This window comes from Lagopus muta, chromosome 13 (assembly GCF_023343835.1).
Source record: "Lagopus muta isolate bLagMut1 chromosome 13, bLagMut1 primary, whole genome shotgun sequence".
Taxonomy (NCBI): Eukaryota; Metazoa; Chordata; class Aves; order Galliformes; family Phasianidae; genus Lagopus; species Lagopus muta.
Window position 1 is genome coordinate 3,199,296 of NC_064445.1, and position 16,617 is coordinate 3,215,912.

Here is a 16,617-nt window from a genome sequence, read left to right on the forward strand (position 1 = left end):
GTCCCAAGGAGCCAATTCACAGTCTTGAGCTGCTGACATGGTGGGAATTGATTGAGGCCATACAGCAAACCTTGCAAACAACACTTACACGAGTGCTGATCATTGTTGGGCTACTCCCCATCACAGGAACTGCTCCCTCTGTGATTCTCTCCCTTCTCATTCCATCCTCCTCTTTCCCTTGTGTTCCTAAGACACCAAGCTATTCCCATGTTAACACATGCACACTGTTGCTACAATTGCCTTTGCTCCCTTTTGCAAAATGCACCATATTATAAACTACAAATTCTCTTCTAGCACAGCACGCTCACATTCCTGGGGTAGGTGCATTTCCCACACAACTTTTAAACCACCTTTGAATTCCCTATCAGACTTCCCTCCCTTTGTGGTTTTTCAAAGAAGAAAGAGTCACATACAGAATGATGTGACCAAACACAGCAGCACTATTAATACACACTCAGTTGAGAATACCTGAATCTTGGAACGCCATGTGCCTCCTATAGAAAACCAAGCAGCTTTAGCTTAACTTCCTCCTAGATGAAAATTCAGTGGCACATCAGCTTTAAGACAAACTTTTTTTCATTCTTTAAAGTGTACAAAAAGAAAAGCTAAAAGCATTTGCTCAGCCAAATCATTTGCTGTAGGTTACGTGATTCACTGCTCTGCTCCTGCCAGCTGCTTACATCCCTCCTTTCATTCATCTGCTGTGTATCTGAGAGCTAAAGCCACTAGGTGGAAATAGGGCTCTGCTGTACAGGAGCTTTTCCAGTCTTGCAAACTCCTTCTGGCAGGACCTGAGAAATCATCACCAACTCTCAGAACCCTGTGTTCATTTTAACCATAAAGAACATTCAAAGCTACAGTAAGTGGGCAATGCACATCTCCCACTTACATTTAGAAACGTGGACAGGAAGGCCGAAATATTTCATTGCATCGCAAATTATGTTTGCTAACTTTAGACTGCTTTTTACTGGCAGTGCTTAAGATAAACCTCCGGACTCGGCAACAGCCAAAAAAGAGGTTCCAATGCTGATGCTCAAAGTCTTTCAAACACCTTTGAACTTTTCATATTTCATCCCCATACTTGGTCTTGTAAAAATTAAGTGATTCAAAGTCTTTAAAAACAAGTTAACGCTTATTTTAAATGATTTTAACCCCAGTTAAAACCCAGAACAGTTTGCTTCAGGCTAAAGGCAGAAACTCCATTTCAGATTGAAAGGAACTGCTCTGGTCCTTTGTTCATCTTACAACTACCAACACATTAAACTGATGCATACTGCTGAACGAGGCCATTTTAACACAGAAGAAAATTAAAATACAACTGCAGAGCTCAAACAAGATATCCACAGTGACTTATTTAAGTTACAGCATCTCCTGGAAGCAATTGCACCATAGAAGATATACACAGCCTCTAAAATGAAAATGAGTTACCTTACAAAATATCACAGAAAATACTTCATTTTAATTCTCTAGCTTTATTCTCGAGACGACTGCTCAAGAAGGACCAAGAAATGGTAATTCAGTTTCAGCTAAGTTTTGTGATGGTGCAGAGCCCTCAGAAATAGCAAATATAATGCTAAGCGTGCTTTCCTGGCCAGGAAAGTTGCTTTTTTTTCCACAGCACTTCTAGAAGTGCTGCACGGATTTCTTAAGAGGGCTCTGCTCTAAAAACAGAGGTAAGACTTGTAGTGGAAATCACTTCCAAGACTCAAAGACACGATTTCAACTCTGTATCAAGCTACAGGTCACAGCAAGGCAAAAATCAAAAATCTTCAGCTTCAGTTAGGCAAACTACATAAAACTATCAGGAAAATAAGTGTTAAACCCTTTTAGTAGGAGTTAAAACTAAACAGTTAATGGAGGTTTCCAAGTTTCGCTCTGAGCCCATGTATTCTGCTGACAACACACAGCTCTAATGAAACGGTTTTGAATTAACAGTGATTTAGGGAGAGAATTGTGCCCACCTTCCCCAGGTGGTTATATTTAGTAAATCACCACAGAGATTTGGATGTACAGGCACATTAGCCAGGCTGACCCTCCTGAAAACAACTGGTCCAAAGCAAAACGTTTTTACTCGGTCAATCTGTAGGCTACAAAGAATTTATTCCGAAGCAAATTTCACACAGCTGCTAGGGTTCATTGGCTGTGCAATTTGTTTTAGTGAAGTATGCACAAACATTTACACACTGGATGATACGACACCAATATATTAAGCAGTTCCGTAATTAAAAGGGCTCCTTTTAAAGATCCTTGGACAGAGGACCAATCATTGACAACATATCCCACGTACCAGACAGCAAGCTGCAAGTGACGTTAGTGATGTTTCTATTGATGTCTTTAAGAAATATTCTGAAATAGAAGCACACAGGCTTTTTATTTCCTTTACACAGAAGCTACTAGTCATTTTGCATTCCCTAAACCTTACTATCATTAATCAGGATGGGTTTTTGTCCTCCTGCACACATGTAAGGCAGTCCCTGTTTGGAAGGCCAGGCATGGAGAAGCAAGGATAAAGCAGACTGAGTCACTATAGAAACACACAGTAAGAGCAGTGATCAATTTCTTTAAGAGACAAAAAGATCAACTTTCTGAGCACAGCAGCTCCTGCTGTGTTGTCAGCATAGATGGATCCAGTCTGCTGACCCACAATCCTGCACAGCCAACAGGGCAGGCTGAAGGCCTTATCCCAAGGCCAAAGTCCCTCAGGGAAGACTGACAGAGACAAAAGGTTCAGAGAAAGATGCTGATGCTACAGGCCATTAAGAGTCATTATGTGTAACCTGTGAGCCAAGAAAAAAACATCAAGAAAACAGTGGGAACACTCATTCTAGGCCAGATTTGAAGCAACTCTGCCATGCTGCACATTGTTATTTCACTGCTGCTTGCTGGTTTACTTTAAGTCACAAAAGAAATGATAATTAAGAGAGTTGATCAACTACATCACCAGTCTGTCTTACGTTAGATATAAGTTTTAATAAAATAACTCAAGCTTCAAAGTTCAGCTCGTTTCCACGCAAAGGCGCATGAAAGCTTACATAGCAAAAAGCTGAGAGATTTCTCACTGTCATCAGCACTTTCCCCCACCAGCATGAAAAACCAACAGTTCCTCTATCATCTAGATTGTTCCACCTAAAAGGAATGAGGAACTGGTGGGATCAGGACAGAAGCTGGACCAGCTGAGTCAGAGGCAGTACAATACAAAAAGCCCTTCATATAAGTCATAGGTGACCAGGAATCAACTCCTCCCATTCGTTAAAGGCAGGTGGAGTCCAAAAACTTCTTCTCAAAACATATATGGAGAATCCTCCCTGGGCTATTTGTTCACGACCCTTCCTAAGAAATTAGGTCAGCAATAACCTATATGCTACCTGTTTGAAAAGGAAAGCAAATCCAAACAACCCAGTTTGATGTTCTTCTATTCAGAAGCAAGCACAGTCTTCATGGTTAAGATGGATAAAAAATACAGGACTCCAAAAGATAAAAGACTGAGCACAAAAACGATTGCGAAGTTGCTTTAGAAATGCACTCACATTTAGTTCATCATCAAATGCCAAAGTCCCTGCTTAATACAGAAAAGAAAGTACCAATTACATTTTGCATTGGAATTGATAAGACTATAATTTAAAGCAAGCCAAACTTTTCCAAGGCAAAGTTTCAAAAGGAGCCAATTATTTATCTCAAGTTTGTTACAGTGGGCAGATGTATAAACTGTGAATTTGCTTCCAGAAACAAATCTAAAATGACAGCTTTAGGATATTCACTTAGAGCGAACAACTCCGCAGTTATAACATCCCAATATAGTGACAACATAAACATAACTGCTCAGATAATTTAGGACCAAGTCAAGGCATTCTGCATAGAAAACCACGCACGGCAAAAGCAGCAAAAAGCTGTTTTTAGAAAAATTCATAATGTTAATCTTGTTTGGATTTTAAACACTATTAAGCATTCAAACTAAATAGCTTAGTCTCCTAATCATAAATCTTCATTTCATAACACTTTCAGGCATGTTTTATATTGCAGAGGAGTGCCTCAATAAGCTTTGGATGTGCAGAACATCTCATCCCTAAGGAAAACTGGAGGTCAGTGCTTTCAGGAGCCTTCACAGCAGGTGCTTTCTGACAGAAGAAGTGTCTTTTGATACGTACACACACACACAGCACCAAGCAACTGCATGAGCTTTGAACCAGGCCTGGCCTTTCTCTGAAGCATTAACTCAAAGCAGCTGTAATTCAGGTGTTTGTCTGCCAGAGGGAGCTGGAGCCAAGAGAAAAACACGATATAATGCAATACTTCCAAAGTTCTGGGCTAGTTTAGCACAACACGAAATCATTTCACTATTCAGACACAGCACGTCCTGCTGTGAAACCACCACCATCCACATCTCCCTCTGTCAGTACGTCCCTTCAAACTGAATTCCATCACCTACCTTTAGGATATGTCCAACTGCTGCTTGAGATCCACAGCATAGCTACTCCAGAAATAAGCTTCTCTGACTAACAGTGCAAGCCACAAGTTAGAGAACCACATCTAACACCTTATTACATCGAGTTCTTCTCACTCCATGCATGGTAACACTGTGCAAAGACCAAGTATCCAGTTTGACAGATGAAAATAAAGAAAATCCGTTTCCAGCTTGATGCTTAAATGCTTATGTGCTTTTTTCTCCCCCAAACACTTCCCACTTACTGCTTCTAGAACCCTAGAAATGCTACTGCATACAACTGAATTACCTAATCATTAATTTGTTCCTGCAAAGCAGCAGTTCACCCAAAGAACTTAAAGGCAGGAATTGGCTTCTTCTTGCCAAACAGCAGAGCAAAATGCTCTCCCATCAATGCAAGACAGGATATTTTTAGACAAGATTCAGAAACACATCTTGGGAAAGAATTCCCCTATATGTTATGACAAATACTTTCCAGCCTGCACTTTAAAGTGCTTCCAGCTTCACAAGCTTTCATATCTAAAGCCAGCATTAATCCCACCAGCTCTCACATTTAGAGAACAGAACAGGATGTATAGAGCTTTAAATAGATCCCTTAAACTCTGAAGGCCAACCCTCCTTAGATCAACATTTGACCAACAGCTTTACCATGAACTTAGTAGCATCCTGTGTATTTTAGGAAAATCAATTATGCCACCTTCTGGTATTCATAAGAACTGCTCTACAAGACAAATGCACTTTTCATAAATCCCCCCCTTTTTTTTTTTTTTAAATGGGAAAAACAGGACAGCCCAGAAAACTCACTCCATCCAGGTAAGATAGGGATGCAGAATGATTTTATTTTTCTTTTTACTCGGTTAATTTGTGCATTGCCACCTGTTTGGACCAGCTTGTGCTAAGTCTCAGTGTCCTTAGGCACATCCCCCCTTCCTTTCCAGCAACATCCATCCACATTCCATAGCTTGAGACACAACCTATTCTGCTACCTGCCCCTGTCTCAACAGCAAAGGAACTGGAAGAAGCAGAGCATAAAAGGAGGAGTAGGTTGGGTGTAACAGCAGCAGAGACACAGGAAAAAACATTAACAACCTCAAGTGTCACAATGTGCATGACAAAGGTGAACAGGGAGTAATTACTCACCAGCTCTAACTGAAATAGGAAGCTTCATATGAAACTAGCAGATGTCTGGTGAAAAAAGAGGAAGCATCACACAACACGTGCTTCAGTTGTGACACTAGCAGCTTTTCAGTAACTTTTTCTTTTTACTACACAAAAATCCAAAGCAAAATGTGAAATATAACGAAATTAGAGCTACAGAACAGGGCGTTCTGCTTCAGTCTGGAAGGCCCCTGAGCACAGATTGCCACAGACTGCAAGGGGATACTAAAGACATCCAGGTACATACTAATACTGCAGCTGGACCAACATACGGAGCTGTGGGATTAGCCATCAAAATCCTTCTTTCTGTAGCATCTGTAATTGTCCAACAATTCATACTGCTAAGCACAAAGGATGAATTTCAGCCACAAACCATTTCAAGAAGCTTTTGATTACATCTGAGCCTTCAGTATAGAACTCTTTCTAGACTGCAAAGTTTCACCCAGACAAAAAGCAGTGCAGCTTTGGTAGAGGAAGGAAAAGGGAATGGCAGTAGGCACAAGGTAACACTAATAGAGAACCTGCACAACTGACTCTGATGGCTCACCAGATGCATACCTAGCACTTCTGCAATCTGTCTGTCTGACCCACAAGTTAATTACTCCTGGTGATAATTTTCCAGTGTAAGTCTGAACTACACAAGTTCAATTACACAGATTGCAAGAGTAAATAGAAAGCTTGTTGGTGTCAGCATCAGATAAACCTAAGCCCGTGTTCAGGTACTTAAAGGCACAGGATACAGATGAGCATCCCCACTTGCTCACACAGCCTCCCATAAGCCTGCATACATTCTTTAAAATTATATATACACTGTGAAGAGCTGGATATACGTGTATCTTACAGTCTAATTAGTTCTGTATCTCCAGACAAAACATACATTAAAACTTTGCTCTAACATGCTCTCACAATTGAGGTCTTTTACTTATTCTTAACTTCAGCACTTGGTTTTCTGGAGATGCAGTAATTATTTTGCCTTCACGCTGCAAAATGCACATAGCACGAGAAGTGCAAAGCATGGCTTTCTTCAGAAACACCACCAGACTGTGCTGTGACAGCAGTCTGTTTACCTGAAGGACATTCCAAGAACCACAGAGATAGCAGAACACCATCACTGCACATTTTATGGAAGAAGTGAGATGGGGAACTACAGCCACCTGAACAGAGCATTGCTGAGTACTGCCTCCAGCGCCGCCTGGAAATGCAATGCAATCATTCCACATAATGAAGTGTTAAGACAGTTTTTAAAAAAGCAGGCACCATCAGTCGTGCCTGAGTTGTCCCTCCCTGCCCGTGTATTTACAGACACCCAGAACTACTACTAACTAGATACATTTTTGTAGTTTAGCAGAGCGTTTCTTCACTCACATGGAACGCCGATTCCAAATCTCAAACCCCGGACTAAAAGCAGACCTGGTAAATCAAAGGCAATTTCAAGTAAACTCAGTGCTTTCATGATTTTAAATCCTTGAAAGCTGAAGCTTTTGAGGCTTTTGAATAGTGTATACTGCAAGCATGAAAAGAAGGCAAAATTAATTCTGGAGGCACCTGGGAAATCTCTGCTGAGCCACCCAAATCTCAAAGGACAGGATACAGCAGTCAGATTAGGAAGGCAGGAAGGCAGGGCAACACGCCAGGTATTTATTCAATAGGGTCAGCACTGAACTCAAAGCAAAATGCGGTTAGGAGCTCAAGATAAGACGAGCATTGGCCACAGAAGTCTCTGTAAACACTGAATTAAGAACTGGCTATTGAATAATAAGCCTCTATGGGGAAACCAAGAGTTACAGCAATTACTGGACCACAGGAGTTTTACATAAGCACCATTACAGAGCAGCACCCTTTGAGTGCTTCGCATCAAATTTCTGCTAACTTGTCTTCTGGCTCACATCCTGAATCAAGCAACAACATGCACAAACATACCTTTTTTCTGTTTGATTTCTTAAGTGATGCAGAAATGTAAGCAAGTTACCAACATCTCACTGCATGAAAAGCAGCTGCTAGAAGGAAAGGCTATACAATCTATAAGTCACATACACCATTAGGAAAATAAGAGAAAAAAGCAAAATGAGGTACAGTTATTGAACCTTGGCTTTCATGTGTCATACATACTTTCTAACACAAAATCCAGTAGTGTGGTTCAGCCCATTCACTCATTTTCACTCCCTTTGCCTCCAGTTCCTGGGCTGCAAGTCTTATAACCTGGTACTTTTAACTGTCTAGAGAACAAGGCAATTCCTCTTCTCAAAGAACACTCCTCATCACTCCCAAGTTATGCACAGCAGAGTTGGCCAGCCTAACTTCAGATAAAGCCAGCACACATCATGTAATTACCACTCAGTGTCTTTGTCACATCGCAATGAAAGGGACATCCTGTTCACAAGGACAGACCAGTGATGCCCTGGCAAAGTCTGCGAGCAAAATACAAGTAGGACAGCTACATAATTTACTACACAGGCCTAGTTTTAATTACCTGAAAACAGAATTAAACAGTCACATTGGTTCTCTCATCACTGGGGGGACAGAGCAAGAGGGGGAGAAACCTTAATGTAAGTGCTGATAGGAGCCCAAACAACAGCCAGTGATGCTGTGCCAGCCAGGAGAGAACAGCTTTACAAAGCACGCAAGCTTCTCTGCTTCTGTTCCCGTGTTCTGCTTTACTCCCACACGACTCTGACTCACCCAAGTCATGTCAATCCATGTCTAAGCAACTGCAAAGGTTTTGCTACCCTCATCCAGCTGGGATACGAGGAACTTGCCGACTTGTTGATACATGACATCCTCACTCTTTGAGAGCATCTGAAGATTTAACACATTCACACTAAGTGAACCTTCCCTTCCAGATCCTCGGCTGATACACCTCCACCCACCTGGCTGTCAGGTACGATTCCAATAGCCTGGAGCAGGTGCATCAGTGCAGAAAAGTGAAACTAAGTCCGGAACTTGGAACAGGGCAGTTACAAGCTGGAAACATTTGGAATCCAAAACGGAGCTGATGTGATAACATCACTTGGGAAGATGGAAGGATACCAGCAAGATGCTTAGATTTCAGAAATGTCACAGGTAGGCAGGAATACACACACAACATTGTAATGAGGCAAAACAAGTATATCAACTGTAATAGAAAGTTCTCTGTGACAGATGCACTCCTGACTGGCTTCCAACAACGCAGAATTTTCAGCTGTTAAATTTGCTGTTACCTGCAGAAATTACACTTATCTGCTCTTCAGATTTCAGTATGCATTTATTTATGGGCCTGGTAACCACCAGGCCATAGGACATAGGACAAAACACTACCTGAAAAACTGAGCTGCTTCCCCTCAACAGACTTCCCTGGTCCTGCAAGATGCTTCTGTAAATCAGAAGATCATGTAGATCATGTGATAGCTCATTAGCTGCTTCAGCTTTCCCTGTTCAGGGCAGGAAAGAATGCAAGTAACCTAATACTTCTCATTTTTACAAAGTACATTTCATAATGTTACCAAGCCTAAAGTCCATCTAATTAAAACAAATCAGAGATCCAAAGCTAACAAGCTTTCTTTACAAGATGAATGCCCAAGCAAGACTGAGTATTTTGTTTCCCAGCACAGTCTCTACCACTGCATGACTATTCTCTAAAACATGCCTGATTTTCAACCAAAATCTGAATCACTAACACATCCTTGATGTCCAAAGGCAACAGGCAGAAGAATTATCAAGCATGATAAGCGATGAGAAGAGAATAACAGCACTGTATGGGTTTTTGTTTGGCTTGTTATTCTGTTTTAATAACATGCTCTTGGTGTTTGGATGTGGGCTGTGTTTCAGATCCATTTTAAGGTAGAAAGCACTAGCAAACTATTCAGCACCCATCAGGAAAGGTACACTTCCCTTTTCAAAATTAAGTTGCTTTACTTATCAGTCAAATGAACTAAACAGATCCAATTTTCTTCACCTTCCATTTATGAGTGAGTAATGTCTAATTCTTCTATACTTGACTAAATAAGAGATTATAGGTGAAAGTTACCAACAAAAAACAGCTCCTGGGAGGAAGGAACCTGAGAACACATTTATTTATCAACAGATGGCATCCTTGACCAGAAAACAAGAGGAATTTAAAGACAGCACTGTTACTTTAGGAGATGACAACCTTTATTTTGAAACATTTATTCAGATGATCGGCTGCTAGCAACAGCAGATTGAACTGTGCGGTAAAATGACTCACTTCCAAAACAGCTCCTTAAGTTTTCCAAGTTTCTGTGCATTATCAGTTTAATAACCATGCCAGCGTGTACCCAGAAATGACGTGCAGTTTAAATACAAGGTCACAGTAGAGAAAGAGTGCAGGAAAGTTCCATTCTTCCCCAAAGGGAAAATGCTATAGCTGCAATTTGAGCAGACTATTTTAGATTTTGGTCACTGAACCACCTTATCACAAAGCATGAAGATGCTTTGGATAAAGCTTCTTGAAATTTGATGCATTCCAACAAACACTGAACTGTGCAGGAAAACAATTATTCATCCTACACCCACCCAACAGTTGCCATCAGAAGACGGGTTTGAACAAATGTATATCCATCCAAGCGACAGAAGACACAGATATGAAAACAGAAGGGAAAATGGCAATCAGCATGTCATTATGTTACACCGCTAACAAAGTCACCAGTTGGACAAGTTCCCCATCTTGTACTTTCAGCAAAAACAGTTCATACAGTACTGACAACAGTACAAAGCAGCCTGCTCTCCCAAGCAGCTAACCTGTCACCTCGTCTCCAAGCACAGGATCATAGAATGGCCTGGGTTGAAAAGACCCACAATGCTCATCCAGTTTCAACCCCCTGCTCTGTGCAGGGTCACCAACCAGCAGACCAGGCTGCCCAGAGCCACATCCAGCCTGGCTTTGAATGCTTCCAGGGATGGGGCATCCACAGCCTCCTTGGGCAGCCTGTTTCAATGTTTCACCACCCTCTGTATGAAAAACTTCCTCCTAATGTCCAACCTAAACCTCCCCTGTCTCAGTTTAAAAGTTTTCCTTGCCAGGAAGCATCAAAGATGAAGATGAAATTCAAAGCTGAACTGGGTCCTCAGACTTTTAATATTATAAAGCCTTAGGTGAATGTGACAACACTTGGATTAAAATAAGCATTCTGGATGTTCTTCTCTACCCATATATTACTTGGAGCCTTTGGATAGTCTGCATTTAGGCTTTTCATCTGTCTGCAGTACTGTATCATTAGGGATGAGCAGTTTTGGTAATTTGTTTGCAAGATGGGGGGATAGGGAAAAGCATTTGTTTGCAGGAACTTTTCCCTTGGCAAGGGAGTGAACTTACAGGAAACATGAAGAGGTGCTGTTTCTCAGAATAAACTGATTCATACAAGCAAGATTCTTCAACGCATTCTGTGTATTAAGTGATTTATCAGTTCATACCATCAAACCCATTAGGATGGGCAGAAAAAGCCAACTTCCACTAATGTGTCTGCAGAAGGAGCTGCTGTCCAGTGGGTAACTCTTTCAGAAGCATTCGTACAGCCTCTTCAAGATGTAACCTATATTCCCTCGTTTACCCCAATAAAATTCAACTTTCACAGAAATATTTCTAATTTCAGGCAAACTCGTTTTCTGAAGCCTTTGAGACTCTATTGAAACATCTTCCTGCCTCATCCCTTCAACCACATTATTTACTGCAATGCATTCACCCAATACTCCTGCTTCTCTCACCACATCAAGCTCGAAAAGCTGCTTTTTAATGACCTTAAGGGCTCAGCTTTGCTGTATTTGCAACATTTGTTCCCCTTAATTAGATCAACCTTTGGCAAACTGTCCAACAAGCAACTCTGGTTTCTTTCATGTGATCATTATACACAAAGGTGCCTCAAAAAAAAAAAAAAAGCAGTGATAATTCCTCCTTCAAAACAACCATAAATATGACACACAGCACCAGACATCAGTTGCAATGACTATTTCTTCTGAGCCATTCAGTTTGACTTGCTATACATCCCCCCCACCTGCATTCCCTCTTATTTTCCACTGAGTTTAAGAGTTTTAGATGAAAGCTGTTTGGACTTACATTTGTACACCAGCAGCACTGGTCAGATGAGTATGCAAACAATCTATTGCCTAAAGAGGGCTTCTGCAACACAGAGATTGAGCTGCATTTCCCACTGCAGAGATACTACAAAGCTGCTGCTATATCAGAAAAGCCAGTGTATTTTCTCCAAGGCTGTTCAGTTTAGGCTCCTTGAAGTCAAAGCAAGTGATCATTGTTTAAACCAAGTTGTGTGAAACTGTCCAAGGTCTAAAACAAAAGGAAGATACTAGCTCTGAAAAAAAAAATAAACAAAAAAAGGCCTCACACAGCCTGTGGGAGTTCATTACAATTCAGAAACAGATGCTGGTCAGCTCAAACTTCCTGAAATACCATCATTTACAGACAGCACCATTTCAGGTATACAGCATATACTAAGAAGGAAGTGAAGCTGTTTAATAGAACAGGATCCACTGCACAGAACTCCATAAAACACCGTATTTAAAGTCAGTACAAGTAATTCTTGTTTTATGTAAACCATTCTACAGAGAAACATGCTTCTGTAGCAGACAAGAATATTACTAAAGCAATGTATAAACATTTAGCTTGTAAAAATACACTCCAACATGCAGAAGAACAGAGAATGAAATAGTACCAGTGTGCATATTACAAAGCTCCAGAAGATCTACTGCCTTCTCCTTCCATCACCCTAAAATGTGTCCTAAAATGGCCCAGGAAGACATCTGCACACAAGCTAGTGCAGAGCATATCAACTGCAACCATTAATGATGTTGTACAGGCAGCGAAAGAAGCCCCTAGAGTTGTTACATGGAAAAAGAACAGCCTTTATATAGGTTTGACAGCATTAAGACTAATCTCAAAACCATTCAGCAATTTCAGCCTGTGCACAGCCCTTAAAGGAGCACAATCATGCTTCTGTGCTCCTGAGCTAAAGCAGGATTATTTTGGTGCTAAGCACTCGTCAGCTGTGCCCTAACAGATCTCTGCTTCAGACAACCCACACCGGGCAGTCTCAGGCTTCAGAACTTGAGCTAATGAATTGAAGACAACAAAACCTTCAGACTCACACCCTTGAATTTAACCCATCACCTCGGGCCTGGCTGCTATGACTGCAGCTGACAGCTTCAACCAGAGAAAAGGCAAAGAGCTCCTCTCCAGCACTTCACATTGTGCACATCACAAACAGGGCAGGGACCTGATGCTCCTCTGCTCCTACAAGCAGCTGTGTGACAGCACATCAGGGCACTGTGCAAAGACAACTCAACTCGCTGAGATGGAAGTAGCAGAAAGTTTTTACAAGCGAGGTGTGTCAAAGCACTGCTGTAAATGAAATACTCTTGACTTACAAGTCAGCCAGACAGCTGTTTCATGCCTGGATTTGCATAATGAAACAAGTTGTAATTCTCATTTACAGCAAGATGACTCAAAATGTTATCAAGCTTCTCAGCTGGCCACAAAATATTAAAGTGATTTAGAAGTGTTGGTAAAACATTCAAGTCTTTACAGATTGAACACTGTGTTCTATAAAAGACTCACATCTCACCCTTCTCCAGTACAAGTCCTCCATCACCATGATTTCAGCACATCCCAGCTAGCTCAGCACCTATATTAAATCACTGCTGGTGAAACAGAATCCCCTAGTTTGATTAGGTGAGACACTTTCAAAGCAAAGCAAACAAAAGCACACAACAGAATATCTAGCAAATATAATACAAGTAAAAGAAGAATCTTTTTTATTTCCACTTAGGCAACAGAACAACATTCAGATCCCCACTTTCTCACTAGCAGTGGAAAAAAAAGAAATCACAGTAAGAACCCAGGTGCTGACTGTCAGTTATTTTAAGTGCACAGAGGTTTGCATCGTTACTGAGATCAGCTATGGAACATATCAGTCCGTTCCCCATGGAATGGAACAGCACAGAGGGAGCACGTCCCTTCAGTGCCCAGCTTGTCACATACAGCCCTGAGCTACTGATTACCAAGGGCACAGCTCAAGTACCTGTTACCATTGTACAAATGAGACCTCCTCAGCCACAGAGAGATGTCAAGTAGAACAAGGCACCCTCCTTCAGCCTGCCAGGCTCAAAGAGCAAAAACAACATAATAAAGGGGTGTGCATTTCTGGACTTTGGTCAAAGATGCTTTTTAAATACAAATCGAAGTTAAATGTTATCCAAAATATTTATGAATTAATTTTTGAGGTTAAAACATAGAACTCAACACTGCTAAAAACTTTCTGTACACTTTACTATCACATTGACATTTTAACTGAAGTTGCAGTATGCGTTTTAAGCCCTTGAAAGCTTGCTGCTTGAGTATTCAAAGGTGGAACATTCCCCACTTCAAACCAGAAATCCTGGTTTAAAACTGAATCCGAATGAAAAATGAATGGTAATATTTACAATAGAAACATCAGTAACAAGGAAATAGCAAATCCCCTTATACATCCCATAAACTTCATAAAGCTGTAAGCATCACTCACTGTTGCACAGAGGTTAAAGCCAAGGTTATGAATGAACAGAATTGAGAAAAGAAGCCAGTACCTGCACCTCCAGCCTGCAACAAGATCTCAACTATTCAAAAGTTCTCTCAATAAATCTTACTAAATTTAACCTTGCAGCATTCAAGTAAGAATTAATGAAACTAACCAGCTATTCATCACCTCTTACTGCAGCTACTAATGCTGACATAGAAGAGTCAGCAGATCCAGAAACACTGCTCACTGTGGATGTCACTGTCTGTAAGCCTCATCCACTCTTAAATATCAGAGTACCACCTGACCCAACCATATGCTGAAGGCTGTGAAAAGCTGACTACTATGCAGCTAAAAAGTCCTTAGCCACAACCAGCTGTACAAACCAACTACTACCACAAACTACCTACGAGGTAACTGCTGTGTATTTGCCTAGAGCCTTCTCTGAAAATCACCACACTGAAACATAATCAACATCCTACAAAATAAGAAACTAAAAAGAACTGCTGTTCAATTGGTAATAATGGCATCACTAAGGAAACACTTCATTTAAGGGATGAAGGCTGATATTTGGAACCCACACTGCACTTACACTGATCAAGCTCCAATGTTATTAACCTGATAACAAGGAAAATATCAAGTACTGGATTTCTTAACAGCAGTTTTCAGAGCTCTGTGCAGCAATATCCAGTGGGAGAGCAAATAAAACTGTACCTGTCTAAAGCACTTCAAACAGATTGCTCAAAGGCCTGTACAGATCTGACCACTGCACAACCTCTATTCCTCTCTCTCATACTTAAACTTGCTAGAAAGCCACATAGAACCTTAAAAGCTTCTTTGACTTCTTTATTTTTTTTATTGTTTAAATGTAAAGAGTCACAGACAATTTCTTTTGACACGGGGGAATACAGAAAGTTGAAAAGAGATTATGCACCAAACCAAGTCTTCAGTCATACCCCCTCACTCTAAGTACTAAGCTAAGCAGCAGGGATAGCTGTGATGAGGTTTGGAGGACATAAGCACAGGCAGCCTTAAGAACAGCATCACCCACCACAGGATTACACATGCCTAAGGAAGCAGCAGAGCCTGAGCAGCTGCTACCTGCCTTACCAGGTCACATGTAGGGCTGCCAGGAGATCACTGAGGCTGAAAGGAGCAGTCAGAGGGCTGCAGGAACAAGCTCTGCCCAGGGTACCTAACCAAGGGACCCCATGAGTCCTCACCTGAACGTGAGACCAGTGAGAACAAGTGCCATACCTCTTGAGATCTGTTGCTCCAGCACCAGCAAAGGGCATCACAGAGAGTAATACAGATCAAAATTATTATTACTGTTAGAAATAATATTAAAAAGTAATATTTCAGGACAAGAGGAGAAAGTTTTAAACTGGAAGAGAGTAGATTTAGACCAGATATTAGGAAGGAATTCCTTACTATGAGGGTGGGGAGACACAGGCACAGGTCACCCAGAGAGGCTGTGAATGCCCCTCCATGGCAGGGCTCAAGAGCAGGCTGAACGGATGGGGCTATGAGCAACATGGGCTAGAGGGAGGTGTCCCTGCTATAGCAGGGGGTTGGAACTACATGATCCTAAAGGTCCCTTCCAACCCAAACCATTCTGTGATTCTATGATCCCATATTATTACTGCTTGCAGCCAACACTGACAAAGCCATCAAGGACTTTGGCCAGAAGTCACACTGCCTCCCGGCTAAGTCAGGTGGATCAGCACAAGCATTTCTCCTGCTGCTACATAAAGGTGCCAGCACCTTGTCAGGTCTGGCAACAAATCCTCCTACAGCCTTCCAAATCTTCCAACAACCTTCCTGAAATGGGAAGCATAACCTGGAAGAAGCCAAGAGGCAGATGACAGGCAGTTAGTACTATCTTCAGGCAGAATTTCTCTTGACTGAAAGTAAGACAGAAAACCAGCTACTGTTTGTATTTGATGCATCTCACATCCTAGAACAAGGAAATGAACCATTAATTCCTCACCACCACCATTTTGTAGTTTAATGAGGATTATGCAAAGTGCTGCAGAATGAAGGAAGCACAGAAACCTTTCTTAGATTTAGATTAAAAAAGGTGCATGTAAGAATCCAAACTGATTTCTGCCTAGGAGCTTAATGTATTACTATTCCATTATAATAAAAGGAGACTCCCCCCCCCCCCCCAAATTAAAACCTCCTGTTGTATAGCAATAATAATATAATTGGAAAAAAAAATTCAAGGTATCTGTAGTAACAGCTATCTTCTAACTTGAATTTTAACTATTCAGTGCCATGAAAAGCACTGAAGTCATCCACAGATGCACATTCCCCTATATAATCATCATCTGAAAAAAGGAGTAGATCCAGAATATAAAAGCTTACGGCTCAAAAGAAACCACTCAAGACCACATTACTCATGTTATACTTACAAAGCCTAAAGACTACCACAGAAAATCCTGAAATATTTTTTAATTCTCAACTGTCACCGGGAATTAGGCCAGAGAGTTCTTATTCAGGTGTGATTTTATCAGAGGT

General features: G+C 41.2%; 1 protein-coding gene across 4 annotated transcripts in view; it reads right to left on the minus strand.

Moving 5' to 3' along the window:
• The window catches only part of KLHL13 (kelch like family member 13), a 66,222-nt gene that overhangs the window by 33,872 nt on the left and 15,733 nt on the right, over nucleotides 1-16,617 (minus strand). The gene's annotated exons all lie outside the window — the stretch shown is intronic.